The 14,758-nt window shown below is 39.2% G+C and overlaps 1 long non-coding RNA gene across 7 annotated transcripts; it reads left to right on the top strand.

Annotated features, from left to right (window-relative positions):
• Positions 1-308: 308 nt before the first annotated feature.
• On the top strand, positions 309-14,497 carry LOC131393236 (uncharacterized). Of its 7 annotated transcripts, none has more exons than XR_009215907.1 (6): positions 309-460; positions 1,549-1,646; positions 2,572-2,630; positions 8,801-8,927; positions 10,768-10,857; positions 12,884-14,497. It is a non-coding gene; the product is annotated as an uncharacterized LOC131393236 (long non-coding RNA). The 7 variants fall into 7 exon arrangements; XR_009215912.1 differs by adding an exon at positions 10,941-11,077 and having other exon boundaries at positions 309-1,646; XR_009215909.1 differs by lacking the exon at positions 1,549-1,646 and having other exon boundaries at positions 309-418.
• The last annotated feature ends 261 nt before the right edge of the window (positions 14,498-14,758 follow it).

The following is a 14,758-nucleotide window of genomic DNA, read 5'->3' as shown; positions in this document are numbered from 1 at the left end:
TGCATCCTCAGATACCTGGAATTCTTTCCTAGTTTATGTCTTGGCTACCGCATTGTTCCGGTACATCTTTTCTGTAACTCCAGTACTCTGGCTCTCGCCTCCTTTGCTTTAAGAATTCTCTGCTGTACGGCCCCAACACCTACTCGAAATATGGCGCAACCCACTCTCTCAGACTTTCCGCTCAATGGGCGCGGCCATGTTAATCCCCGGCTCAGGCAGACTAACAACCCAGAAAGTCTCGCGATAGAGGCGAGTCAGGGGCTGCTCCAACTTCCGCCGGAACACCGAGAATCAGGCAGCCCCGGCGATGGAAGGGGTGTGTTGTAGGGCTCTGCGGCGGGTCCTGAAGAAGAGACTGGAAGTCGAGGAGTCTGTTTCTCAGAAAATGAGGTTTTGGTCACTGTCTGCGGTGTTGGGAGTAAGGGCGTCATATTGGATCATGGATTGAGCGTTTGTAGCGGTCCGTAATTTCTGGTGCCGTTGTGATTAGTAATTAAAGGGGCCTGCCCAAGACAGTGACTGCCGCCCTGTGGAACTCAGTTATTTAGTGGCGCTGCTGGTAGTGGACTCTGATGAGAGTCAGCAGCTTATCGGGGATTTGTAGGGCTAGTGATTGGGCGTGTCTGTGTGAGTGATTCTGGGACTCTCAGGATCACGGGTTAGGGTCATATAGAAATCAGTGGTTGGGGCCCTGAAGGGGGGTATCCCTCATTAGGGTTATTTTGGGTCAGTGAGTAGAGGCTGTAGTGGGCAACTGTTAGGAGCCTGTGTGATAGCTTGGGGAGCAGGCAGCTCGTGATCAGTGATTGGAGTTCTAGCCCAGAATTGTAACAGTTGGAGTTCAGGCTGCGCTCCACACGTAGCATAGTGTGCTGAGTTTTCTTGTGTGGGTTTATGTCCCTAAGGATGCTGAGGATAGGGGGAGAGTTCTGTTTCCACCCTTGAATCTGTCTGGTGAACAAACTTCAGGCAGATTGTATTCTCTACTAATACTGGCTTTTAGCTGGCGAAGTACTAAAAGCCTAAGTCTCTCCTCAAAAATCCTTTCGCAAAGCTCCTTTGCCTTCTCCCTGTCCTTCAATCTATGCAGTATCTCCGGACAGTGTCAACCACACTCATTACATCAGCTACACCTTTAAAATCATGACTTGACAATCTATGGCACCAGCCCAGACATTTCTAACAAGCTCCAGATTCACAGTAGCTGACTGTCTCCTACAGATCTGCGAGGTTTACTCGGACACCTTGATCTTAACATGATCAAAATAGAGTTTATCGTCTTCCGTCTCCGTACTTTACCTGCTCGTCCTGCTATATTTCTACATCATGATGAATGGCATCTACAGCATTATGAATGGCATTCATCCAGTTGGCCATAGTAAAAATCTTGGAGACATCTGGTTTTCTCCCCATCCGTCTCCCATATCCAGTCAATCTTCTGATCCTGGTGATTTTGACTCCCTGACGTATCTCCAGTTTGTCCTCCCCATTCCCGCTGCTATGGTCTTAGTTCAGGCTGCATCATCCCTTTGTTTAAACCTGCATCAGGAAAACCCCGTATCAGAGTGTTGGACGCTCGGAGAAAGTCAGAAGAAGGAATGTTGACTTTCTATCCAGGAGGCACCTGGAAAGGCTTTCTAGAGAAGGTGACATTTGAATTGATCCCGTGCATTTGAAATGATCTATAGTCTATGGATGAGAGTGACTTGTTACGGTTTATTCAACCCCTATTTATTTTCTTTCAGCCAAACTCCCTCTAGTGAATTGTGCCCTTCAGAACTTCCTTGATATGAACTTTGGTTAAGAGGCAATAGGGCAATAGCCACTAAAAATAACTATCATTTTTTATTTCAAAAATAATGTTTATTCTAGAAAACTTTGGAAACTGAGAATGCTAAATGCAACTCAGTAGAAATCACATGTAATCCTACCACCCAAATGTAACCATAACATTTCAATTTATGTCCTTTCAGACACTTTTTTTCTTTCAAGTATATTTCTTTTCAATATATTTATTGTTTTATAACCTATTTTTCTTACTTTGTAATACAACAGGAAAATTTTTCTAGGTCTGTAAATACTTTCCTAAGACAATTTTAATGCTGTGTGGTATTCTAGCCTTTCAATAATTGATTTAATCAATCCCTATTGTTGAACATCTAGGTGGTTTCTACTTTTTAGGTGATAAAGCAGCATAGTGATGAATATCCTTGCAGTTATATCTTTGTATACATCCATGGTTAGTTTTTTAGAATAAATATCTAATAATAGATTTGTGAGGTCGAAGGAAGAGAAATTTGTTAAACATATTCTGGAATACAAACATTCACATCCTCAAAGGAAAAACATCACGTCATAACATTTTCAGAACTGTCAGTTGGTAGGTTGATGTTATCACAGCATAGTCCTTTCTGGTGTCTCTGAAAGGACCCTTTGAAAGGGGCAGTTTCCAAAGGGTAGTCTTTTATGTAGTTGATCATAGGAAATTCTAAGCTCATGATTCTGGGAATCACAGGACAGACCCAGACCCTCAAGGCTGACTTCTTTTTATCTGCTCCCTGCTCCTCCCAGCTCTGTCTTTACAGATATCTGTTCCTTCTGAAGAGCAACAGAAAATGACCACGTCTCAGGTAAGTGAGCTATTTATACCCCACTTTGTTTTCTACTGTGTTTGAGGCTGTTTAAAAGAATTAATTCAATTAAATGAAAAAATGTAAATAGAGATCAGGGAAAATAAAATAGAAGGTCTTTACTGAGGAAACTTGGAACATAGTCATACAAGTTATAGGATCTTTCATAGTTAAGGTTGAGCATATCATCTGCAATTATATGATTTACAGTATACATTAAATGTGATAACTTCTTGAGAGCAGTAAGATTTTTTGGCATTTAGGTTTGAAGTTATTCTCCTGATGGATCTGCATACATATGATGTAGTAGGCAGTGTCCTTAACATTTACCAACTCATGATAAATTCCACTGCAGGTTTCCCCACAGCTGTTCTTAAACCATTTCTCAAAATAAGTATAGGTCATAATAATAAGACAGAATTCAATTTCTAGGCAGTAAAAACATGAGGTCCAAGTACACAGCTGTCAAACAGTCTGCCTCAATGCATGAATAAAATCTATAATTTTTGGAGCACCATTTCTCAACCCTGGGAGTTTGTAAAATTGGTCCAGGAGATCCATATTATTAAAGGTAATAATAGTATCAATTTTAATTTGCAGTTTTTAACCAATAAAGAATCAGATATTTTTCCTTTAAAATGCAATAGATTGAGAACCTCAAAGTGTATATCAAGTGAGCACGCATGGTAGATAGTGGAGATCAAGTGAATTTGCGCATTTCTGTTGGCTTATCACTCAGCTAAACACTGCTAGCTGCCATCTTAATGGTTGTGATCATCATACAGTTTTATGTTTTTATTTGAAAGTATATATTGTTTAATTTTTACCTATAATGTTCCATTGATTATACCCACTATGTAGCACATAGCTTCAGTATAGTAGTCTTCAAAGTGAGGAACATGCATTCCTTAGGAGATGTGCAAGATGATCTACTGGGATCTGGGGAGAAAAGATGAGAACTGCTACTTATGTGTCTTTTTTGTGTGTGTGTGTGTGAGGAAGATCGGCCCTGAGCTAACATCTGCCAATCCTCCTCATTTTGCTGAGGAAGACTGGCCCTGGGCTAACATCCATGCCCATCTCCCTCCACTTTATATGGGACGCTGCCACAGCATGGCTTGACAAGCGATGTGTCGATGTGTGCCCAGGATCCGAACCGGCAAACCCCGGGCTGCCGCAGCAGAGCACGCGCACTTAACCGCTTGTACCACCAGGCCGGCACCTTATGTGTCTTTTTAATGACCATGATATCTCAGTATTGAAGTACTTGCATGTAATTTATGTTCTTTTTTAAAAAGTATATATTATTGACATGCATGCTTCTTTTTTTTTTTTTAAACTGAAAAATGTCTCACCAAGACTCGCCTCATTAAAACAAAAGACACTCCTATCACCCAGGAAATTCCAAGAATTTTAGGAGCTCTGACCAGGAGCAAGGGGCAAAGACAAAAATATATATTTCTTATTATATCACAGTGTCAGTCTCCAATTTTAAAAGTTTAGGGACTACTGGGTTATGTACCTGTAATTCTGCACCAATTCTAACATATGTGGGTTTTTTCCTCATACCACGAAACAGTCCTCCAGCACCAGCTGGGTGTCCTACAAGTCAACTCAGTTTTCAAACTGCCTACCTGGAGATAGCCTCAGATCCTACAAGCTAAGGGCTCAGTTCCACAAGACTGGCCTCCACTTCAGATGCCAATCGCAAGTCCAGGTTGTTACCTGTGCTTCTGACTGGCTGTAAATCAGAGGTTCCCATGACCCCCTCCTTTGGTTGGATTAATTTGCTAGAGTGGCCCACAAGAATCAGGAAACCAGTTTACTAACTAGATTACCAGTTTATTACAAAGAATATTAAAGGATACCAATCAACAGCCAGATGAAGAGATACATATAGAATGAGGTCCCAAGCAAAGGCACTTCTGTCCTCATGGAGCCTGGGGCCCTTCACATGGCATGTGGAAGCATTCTGGTTCACCAACCTGGAAGCACTCCCAACTCCCTCCTCTTGGGTCTTTTTGGAGGCTTCATTACATAGGCACGATTGATTAAATCATTGGCCATTGGTGATTGATTGAAACTCCAGTCCCATTCTCCTCCCTGGAAGTCAAGGAGTGGGGCTGAAAGTTGCAACCCCCTATTCATGGTTAGTCCCCCTGGCAACCAGCCTCATCCTTAGGTGCGGTCCAGAGACACCTCATTAACATAAAAAAAGATGCCTTTATTGCTCTCTCATTACCGGAATATCCAAAAATGTTAGGAGCTCTGTGCCAGGAACAGGATGAAGACCAAATATGTATTGCTTATTATAAATCACAATATCACAGTACTATTGTATTGTATCAGTGTACCTCCTGATTTCCAGAGATCATTTTCCCCTACCCCATCTCAGCTACCAACTCCCATAGTCATAGTCTAGATTTATAATTACCAATAACTTACCACCTCCAAGCATTTCGCTCCCTGGCCATTATTTCTGTGTTTCCAGCTCATTTAGTCTAGCGCCTTGACTCCAGCAATTCTTCAGGTCCATCCAGACCCCGGATCCATTGAGCCTCCATTTTTTCAGTCGGTTACACCCCTCTCTCCACTTCTTCTCTCTTCTCAGCTTGAATTCTGTGCTGCTTGCTTTTTGTTCTGAGCAGTCGTCATCCCACTGAAGTCCAGTTGCCTATTCATTATTGCCATTTGATTATCTATTATAATAGATATCTCGAACTTAATGTGGACAAATAGAATTTTTTTGTGGTAAAATATGTACAATGTAAAATTTGCCATTGTAACCATTTTTAAGTGTAGAATTCAGTGGTATTAATTATATTCACAATTTGTGCATCCATCACCACTATCGCCAAAACTTTTTCATCACCCCAAACAGAAACTCTATATCCATGGAGCAAGAACTCCCCATTCCTCCCCTGCCCCTACAGCCCCTGGTAACCTCAAAACTACTTTCTGACTCTATAATTTTGCCTATTCTAGATATTTCATATAAGTGGAATCATACAGTATTTGTCTTTTTGTGCCTAACTTATTTCACTTAGCATACTTTCAAGGTTTATTTATACTGTAGCATGTATCAGAACTTCATTCCTTTTTATGGCTGAATAATAGTCCATTGTGTGGATAGACCACATTTTGTTTATCTATTCATCTGCTGATGGACACTGGGTTGTTTTTTACGTTTTGGCTTTATTGTGAATAAAGCTGCTATGAACATTGGCATATAAGTATCTGTTTGAGTACCTGTTTTCAGATCTTTTGAGTATATAGCGAGGAGTAGAATTGCTCAGTTATATGGTAATTCCATGTTTAACTTTTGGAAGAACTGCCAAAATGTTTTGCAAAGCAGCTGTGCCGTTTTACATTCCCACCAGCAATTTATGAGGGTTCAATTTCTCCACATCCTCGCTAACATTTGTGTTTTCCTTTTTTTTTTGCTGAGGAAAATTCACCCTGAGCTAACATCTATGCCCATCTTCCTCTATTTTTTAGTATGTGGGCTGCCAGCACAGCATGGCCACTAACAGAGTGGTGTAGGTCCACACCTGGGAACCAAATCTGGGCTGCGAAGTGGAGCGTGCTGAACTTAACCACTAGGCCACCAGGGCTGGCCCCCCATTTTCTTGATTATAACCATCCTATTAGGTGTAAAGTGATATCTCATTGTGCTGAGATTTGCATTTCCCTAATGACTAATGAAGGTGAGCATCTTTTCCTGTGCCATTTGTCAGTTTGCATATCTTCTTTGGAGAAATGTCTATTCAAGTCCTTTGCCCATTTTTTAATTGAATCATTTGTCTTTTTATTGTTGGACAACTAGAATTTTTGATTCCACCTCTCCCCTCCACCAACCTTGCTCTTTCTTGTCTTCTGGACTTTAGTGGGGTGCCCGTTGCTTAGACCAAAAACCAGGGACTCTTAGTTGATTCCTCTCCTTCTCTCATACACTGTCTTTCAGATATATCTTGGTTGGATTTGATTAACATCAGACTTAAAAACAGAATTCTCTTACTGAGGTAGAACCTAATCATGGTTTGAGAAGTAAGCAACAATGAGCTCAATAGCACATTATTACTAACTGATCATAAATTATTCCTTTATTTTCATTGTTTCTAGGTATGCATTAAAAAAATAAATAGATTAGAGTAAATATTGCTTATTTTTTGGTTTTTATTTTAGTTTAAACTTCAAAAACAATGATTTCTGTTGTATTTAATTTTTAAAAGTTTTTTGATGGAAAAATTCAAACATAAATAAAAATTTAGAGAATGGTAGAACAAATGCCTTGTACTTCCTCATATATTTCCAAAAACTATCAATGTTTTTCCAATTTGACACCTTTCCTGCCTCTCTCTTCCTTTATTTGTTCTCTGGAGTTGCTCATTTTAAAGCAAATCCCATACATGGCATTTCACCAGTATATATTTGCTTTGCAGATTTTCGTTGTTGTTATCTTCATTTTATGACAAGTGATACTGGTATTCCGCTTAGTGGTTTCCTTTTAAAATACATTTATTTAAGTAAAAAGGTTGAGTTAAAACTACAGTTGGCGCTCTGTATCAGCAGGTTCTGCATTCTAGGATTCAACCAACCAATGGATCAAAAGGCCTATGATGGTTGTGTCTGTACTGAAGGTGTACAGACTTTTTTTTCTTGTCATTATTCCCTAAACAGTACAGTATGACAACTATTTATGTGGCATTTATGCTGTATTAGGTATTATAAGTAATTTAGAGATAATTTGAAGTATACGGGAGGATGTGGGTAGGTTAGATGCAAATGCTACGCCATTTTATATAAGGGACTTGAGCATCTGCAGATTTTGATATCCGAGGGGGGTCCTGAAACCAATCGCCTGTGGATACCGAGGGACAACTGTGTTAAGTCAAAAACAGTGCAGGTGGGGCCGGCCCAGTGGCGTAGCGGTTAAGTTCACGCATTCCACTTTGGTGGCCTGGGGTTCGCCTGTTCGGATCCTGGGCGAGGACCTACTCGCTGCTCATCAAGCCATGCTGAGGTGGTGTCCCACATGGAAGAACTAGAAGGACCCACAACTACAATATACAACTATGTACTGGGGCTTTGGAGAGAAAAAAGACAAAGAGGAAGATTTGCAACAGATGTTAGCTAAGGGCCAATATTCCTCAAAAGGAAGATTGCAAATCTTCAAAAACATGGTAAATTCGGGGAATTTTGAGTACTTCAGTATAATGCTCTCAAACATCATTTATTTACATAGTGCCTTCACAATTTTTACCATATCTGCATGTCACCTGCATGCAGATATGCATGTTTTTTTTCATGTCCCCATGCCATTTTTCTTATTCCTACCTCCATCTGGAATGATCTTTCTCCCTCCTCCACAACTTACCAGAGAATACACTATTCACTGTGTGTGTGTGTGTGTGTGTGTGTGTGTGTGTGTGTGTGTGTGTGAAGAAGATTAGCTCTGAGCTAAATCTGTTGCCAATCCTCTATTTTTGCCAAGGAAGATTGCCCCTGGGCTAACATCCATCCCCATCTTTCTCTACTTTATATGTGGGACGCCTGCCACAGCATGGCCTGATAAGTGGTGCATAGGTCAGCACCTGGGATCCGAACCTGCAAACCCCAGGCCGCCAAAGTGGAGCTCACAAACTTAACCACTACACCACCAGGCTGGCCCCTACACTATTCATTTTTTACATTTCAAAAACTTTTGATTTTATCTTTACATTTTTTAATTTTTATTTTTACATTTTTCACTGTTCATTTTGCATAACTTTAGATCTTTCAACATCCCAACATAGAATCACTCTTTCCTATTTCTGTCATAATCCATTTAACACCTTATAACATTTATATATTTACTTGTTTACCTCCATCTACTAGTCTGTAAACATCCTGTGTTTATTCAAATTTATATTCCAAGCACCAAATAGTGCTGTTCATGTAGGTGCTTAATAAATGCTTGATGCAAAGAGACAATGATTCTTAATGGCAAAGTTTTTCTCTTAGGTGTTTGCTTTTTCCACATAGTAGAACTCAAAATTAGCCTCATAGTAAACATCTTTAATTTATTGTGATGAACTCTGCATGATGAAAACAGCAATAATTTCTCATGCATCTTTTACACATCACCCAGTGTTTTTCACTTCAGGTTTATCAGGAATGTGCTGTTAAAGGGATTTGTGTCTTTCAAGGATGTGACTGTGGACTCCACTCAGGAGGAGTGGCAGCGGCTGGACTCTGCTCAAAGAAACCTGTATGGGGATGTGATGCTGGAGAATTAGAGCAACCTTGTTTCAGTGGGTAAGGACATTTTCCCTCAGAGGGTATTGACTGAGTTACCTATTGCTGCATAACAATTTTCCCAAAATTTAGTGGCTTAAAGTAAACATTTTTTTACAAACAATCTCTATAGGTCAGGAATCTGGAATAGCTGAGATGGGTGGTTTTGGCTTGTGGTCTCCCATGTGGTTGTAGTCAGATGTTGGCAGGGGCTGCAGTCATCTGAAAGCTTGACTGGGACTGTCAGGTCCATTTCTAAGATAACTCACTCATGTGGCTATTGACAAGAGCCTTCAGTTCCTTGCTGTCCATTGGCAGGAGATCTCAATTCCTTCCCGTGTGGACCTGTTCTCATGACATGGCAGCTAATTTCCCCCAGATAAAGTGATCCAAGAGACAGCAAGGAGGAAGTCACGGTGCCTTTTATGACCAAGTCTCCAAAATCACACACCATCACTTCTACCTTACTGTGTTTATTAGAAGTGAGTTACTGAGTTGAGCCCACATTCAAGGGGAGCAGAGTTAAGCTCTACCTCTTGAAGGGAAGAGTGTCAAAGAATTTGTGGACATGTATTAAACCCACCCTAGAGCCTGATCGACTGCTTTCCTTTCTTATTTACTAAAAGCTGTTGGGTCTCTGAATGCTTAATGAGCATTTCAAGCTATAAGGGTCAAAAGAATATTAATTTTGAGTATCAAATACCATGCTTCTACCTGTGCAGTAAACTTGGATTTGGATGAAAAGAAAATGAGTACTGTATCCTGCTCATTCTTTGGAGGCTAAAGACAATGGGCTGGGCCCAAGTTCTTAGTTTTTATAAATTAATTGAGACATAATGTAAAGTGTTCAAATCTTAAATATACAGCTTGATGCACTTTTTCATGTGTATACACCTACTTAACCACTACCCAGATCAAGATGTAGGACATGGGCCGGCCCCGTGGCTTAGGAGTTAAGTGCACACGCTCCACTACTGGCGGCCCGGGTTCGGATCCCATACCGCTTGTCCGGCCATGCTGAGGCCGCGTCCCACATACAGCAACTAGAAGGATGTGCAACTATGACACACAACTATCTACTGGGGCTTTGGGGAGAAAAAGGAGGAGGATTGGCAATAGATGTTAGCTCAGGGCTGGTCTTCCTCAGCAAAAAGAGGAGGATTGGCATAGATGTTAGCTCAGGGCTGACCTTCCTCACAAAAAAAAAAAAAAAAAGATGTAGGGCATTTGCAGCGCCCCGGCAGGCTCCCTTGAGGCCTTTACCATTTACCTCCTCGGAGATAACAGCCTGTGGCTTCTATCACTATAAATTTACTTTTGTCTGTTCTTGAACTTCATGTAAGTGTAATCACACAGTATGTAAGATTTTGTTGTCAGGCATCTTTCATTTAACATAATATCTGTGAGATTCATCCATTTTGTTGCATGTGACAGTAGTTTGTTCCTCCTTATTGTCGTATCATATTCTGTTTAATGAATTTACAGTAATTCATCAGTTTATCCATTCTACTGTTGATGGTCGTTTGGGTTGTTTCAGATTTGGGCTATATAAATAAAGCCATTATAAACATTCTTATACATATCTTCTGGTAGAAATAAGCATTTCATTTCTATTGGGTATATATAGATGAGTGGAATTTCTGGGTCATAGGACATATGTATATTTAGCTTTAGTAGATACTACCAGACAGTTGGTTATAGAGAATTTATACCAATTTATATCACACTAGCAATGTATGAGAGTTCTATCAACCTTTAGTAATGTTCATCTTAATTTTAGCCATTCTGGTGCATATGGATGAGTTCTAGGATGGTTGGTTGTTCACTAATACCCAAGTCCTATATAATTTTCCATAAATAGGGAATCAATCTCTGAAGTCAGATGTAATCTTGTTGAATCAAGGAGCACCATGGATGGAGGAGGGAGAAATCTCAAGTTGGGCCTATCCAGGTAAGTGAGAACCTGGCATGTGGGAGGAGGGAAGTAAGATTCATATTGATTAGTGAGATGTTTGTCTTTGAAATGTTTTTTAGGAAATCATTCTTTAGGCCATAGACGTTTAGAAATGGCTGAAGACAGTTGATATGGGATTGTCAAATACCTAAATGACACTGCTACATGTCAAACACCCACAGAGTCCTTGTTCTTTGCTTGACTTTTAGAGAAGGAGGTAACTCTCTTACCTGTACTCGGGATCTTATCTAGCCCATGTATTTAGGACATTTCTTAATTAGCCTCCCTTTGACTAATATCTTCAGCATCCCATTCTCTCAAAGTGGGCTTATACTCCTCTCCTCATGTATTCTGGCGTTCTTAGGTGTGCTCTCTTCCAAAGTAACTTACTGAGTGATATTCATATCGTTTCTAATTACCTTCTGTTTTTCTTACCTTCCATTCAGTGTGGAAATGTCTTGGAGTTATAATCTTTTGTTTGTTTGTTTGTTTAAAAAAAATCTTCGGGGACTCCAATAATAGAAATATCATTCCTTCTTTGCCTATGGCCGTTTTTACTTGATTCTTTAGGTCATTTTAATTATCTTGGTTGTTTTCCTGCATTTCTTCAGTGCCAATTATTAAATTTTCATTCCCCTTCTTTCCCCTCCTGACCATACCTTGCAATTTAATCTTCCTTTTTTTTTTTTCTGAGTTCAATACATTTTCTTTCCCCTCTCCCTGTTTTTTATCTATTTCAGTTTTTATTTTTTGAAGTTCTGATTCATGGTAGTTTTCCATGTCCTCAAATGCTTGTTTGAGTATATTTAATTCTGTTTAGAGATCAAACAAAATTGTTTTCTGCTTCATGACAAGATTTGTTTTTGGTTTTGTTTTTTGAAGGGGACAACTTTCTCTGTTTATATCTCTACAAATTCATATCCTGATTTTCTGTAATAGTTCTCTATAGACTTCACTTTTTCTTCTGTTTATTTTTATAATAAACAGTGTTTTTATAATATTTCTAATTTTATGGAGTACTATTCTATTAATATAGCAAAGTTCAGGTACTTTAGCAGGATCCTTCCTTCCTTCCTTTCTTTTTGAGATTGGCGAGGAGTTTTGAGTTTTCTGGTTTTGTGGTTCTCTTTTGTCTTCCAGGACCGTAAATTTCCCCCCTTATTGTCTTTCCTCCATCACCACCACCCAATTGCCAGAGGGAACTTCTTCCTTCTTTTGCTTTTTTTCTCCCTCCCAAACTGCCTGTTCTTCTAACTCAGGATTGCCCCCTTTAAATAGATCCTGTCCTATCCCGTGCCTTTTTATGTCATCTCACCTTTTAGGATGCATATACAATCATGTGCCTCATAAGAACATTTTGGTCAATAACAGACTGCATATAGGACAGTGGTTCCATAAGATTAGTACCATATAGCCTAGGTGTGTAGCAGCCTATACCATCTAGGTTTGTGTAAGTACACGCTATGGTGTTCACACAATGACAAAATTGGCTAATGATGCATTTCTCAGAACATATCCCTGTTGTTAAGAGAGGCATGACTGTACTTTGAAATCCTTTCCCTGTAGTTGTGCTCTAATCTGCCTAGTTATTTATAAAATATTTTTATATTTAGTGTGGATTCAATCTTTCTTCTGGTCACTTCAGCTCACCCTCAGTCCCCTTTGCTAACATTCTTCCTCTGTCTTTCATGAAGTTATTTTTTAATCTGCCTTTACTCTTCACAGAGCCTTATGGTAGAGTAGGGATGGGGCAGAAGTGTGTGGGGCCATGTGGGACTGTGACACTGAGTTCATCAACTCTTCTTTTTCCATTGCTCCCTTGCTTGTTTCTTTGTATGTCGGTTTCTTCTATCTTTGTGTTTTAAGATCATATTCTTAAATTTCAAACCTGTCCATACTCATGATCATATTTCTGTCTATTTCCATTAAAATAAATAACCTTATGTGCTTTTTGTTTTTGTGTTTTGTATTCCTCAAAGCTCAGGAACAACGTAATATCATTTATACTTGGGCTTTCTTTCAGACTTTGAAATTAGACCCAGAATGAAAGAATTAACTCCACAGAAGAGCATTTCTGAAGAAGTGATACTTCATAACCTGATAGGATACTCAATTTTTGAAGACTGGAACCTTGAAGATGAGATAAATCACCAGGAAAACCAAGACAAGCTGTTGAACCAAGTTGCATTCATTAACAATAAATCACTGACTGAAGAGATAGACCATGAATGTAATGCACTGGAGAAAGTAGTTCATCTGAACAGAACATCTAATAAACACATCAGAAGCTTCATACAGAAGTCACACCTCTTTGCACAGCCAAAAATTCTAACCAGTGAGAAATCATATAGATGTATTCAGTGTGGGAAAGCCTTAAGTAGAAAGTCAGGACTCATTGTACATCAGAGAATTCATACTGGGGAGAAACCATACAAATGTAATGAATGTGAAAAAGCCTTTATTCAGAAGTCACAACTCACTGTACATCAGAGAACTCATACAGGAGAGAAACCCTATGAATGTAGGGAATGTGGAAAAGCATTCATACAGAAGTCAAACCTCGTTATTCATCAGAGGAGTCACACGGGAGAAACCCTATGAATGCAATGAATGTGGGAAAACTTTCATCAAGAAGTCAACACATGGTGTTCATCAAAGAGCTCATACTGGGGAGAAACCATATGAATGCAATGAATGTGGGAAAGCCTTCACCTGGCAGTCACAGCTCATTGTACATCAGAGAATTCATACTGGGGAGAAACCCTATGAATGCAGTGAATGCAGAAAAGCTTTTATCCAGAAATCACAACTCATTGTGCATCAGAGAATCCATACTGGAATGAAACCATATGAATGCGTTGAGTGTGGAAAAGCGTTTAGCAAGAAGTCACACCTCACCATACATCATAGAATACATACTGGAGAAAAACCCTATGAATGCAGGGATTGTAGAAAAGCTTTCAGCAAGAAATCTAATCTCATTGTACACCAGAGAATTCATGTTGAACAGAAACTGTTTTAATGGAATGAGAAAACTTGAATTCAGTGATCAAAATTTCATTATACTTTATAGAATTTATATAGGCTGGAAACTTTATGAATGTACTAAACATGGGAAGCCTTCAACAATAGGTCTAGAACTATTAAGCACCAGAAAATTCATACTGAGAAGCAATTGAAAAATCATGTTTCCAAAAAAAACATTGTGTTGGACATCTTGGTTCAGACCTAAAAAAATTTTTTTAAGTATGCTAGAAAAATCTCAATTACACGATTGACTTGTTCACTATAAGTACAGCTTTTTTAAATGAGTAAGTAAATTGATTGATCACAACAAGAAAGTGACAAGAATATGTAGTCATTCTGCAGGTGATGTAGGAATGGCATTGAAACCCAAATTATCTGTCAGAATTGAAAATGGATATTTATACCTGCCTTTTCCACACTAAGTGACACCATTTTCTCCACATCTTAAAACACAAAATGTAAAAGGACAAATTGTAAGTGAAAAAGCAATATGGTTTGTTATTTAACAAGAGTACAAAAAAATACATATAACCTTTCCCACTCTTTCTTGATGTGTATAGAATGATGAGAGGATGATGCCAGTGTATTTATAAAGACTTCAAAAGTCAATGGTAGACTTAAAAAAGTATCATTTGATGTAAAGCATACAGAGGTAAGAAAGACACTGAGTAACACGACACTGAAAGAGGGCAGCAGAGTGGCTGTAGACAGTGTTGGCATACTCAACACAGGACAAAGGTAGTTCTACATAAGAAATTCTCGTTCATACTTCTGTCAGTTTTCAACTCAATCTATTGTTATGCATAGCTTGGGATCTTTGTATGCTTGTGATGATCAGAATTGAATTTTTAAAAAAGCTTCCTGTATTGGA

This window comes from Diceros bicornis, chromosome 28 (genome assembly GCF_020826845.1).
Source record: "Diceros bicornis minor isolate mBicDic1 chromosome 28, mDicBic1.mat.cur, whole genome shotgun sequence".
NCBI classification, from domain to species: domain Eukaryota; kingdom Metazoa; phylum Chordata; class Mammalia; order Perissodactyla; family Rhinocerotidae; genus Diceros; species Diceros bicornis.
Note: the sequence above shows the minus strand (reverse complement) of the source record. Positions and strands in the feature narration are given on the sequence as shown.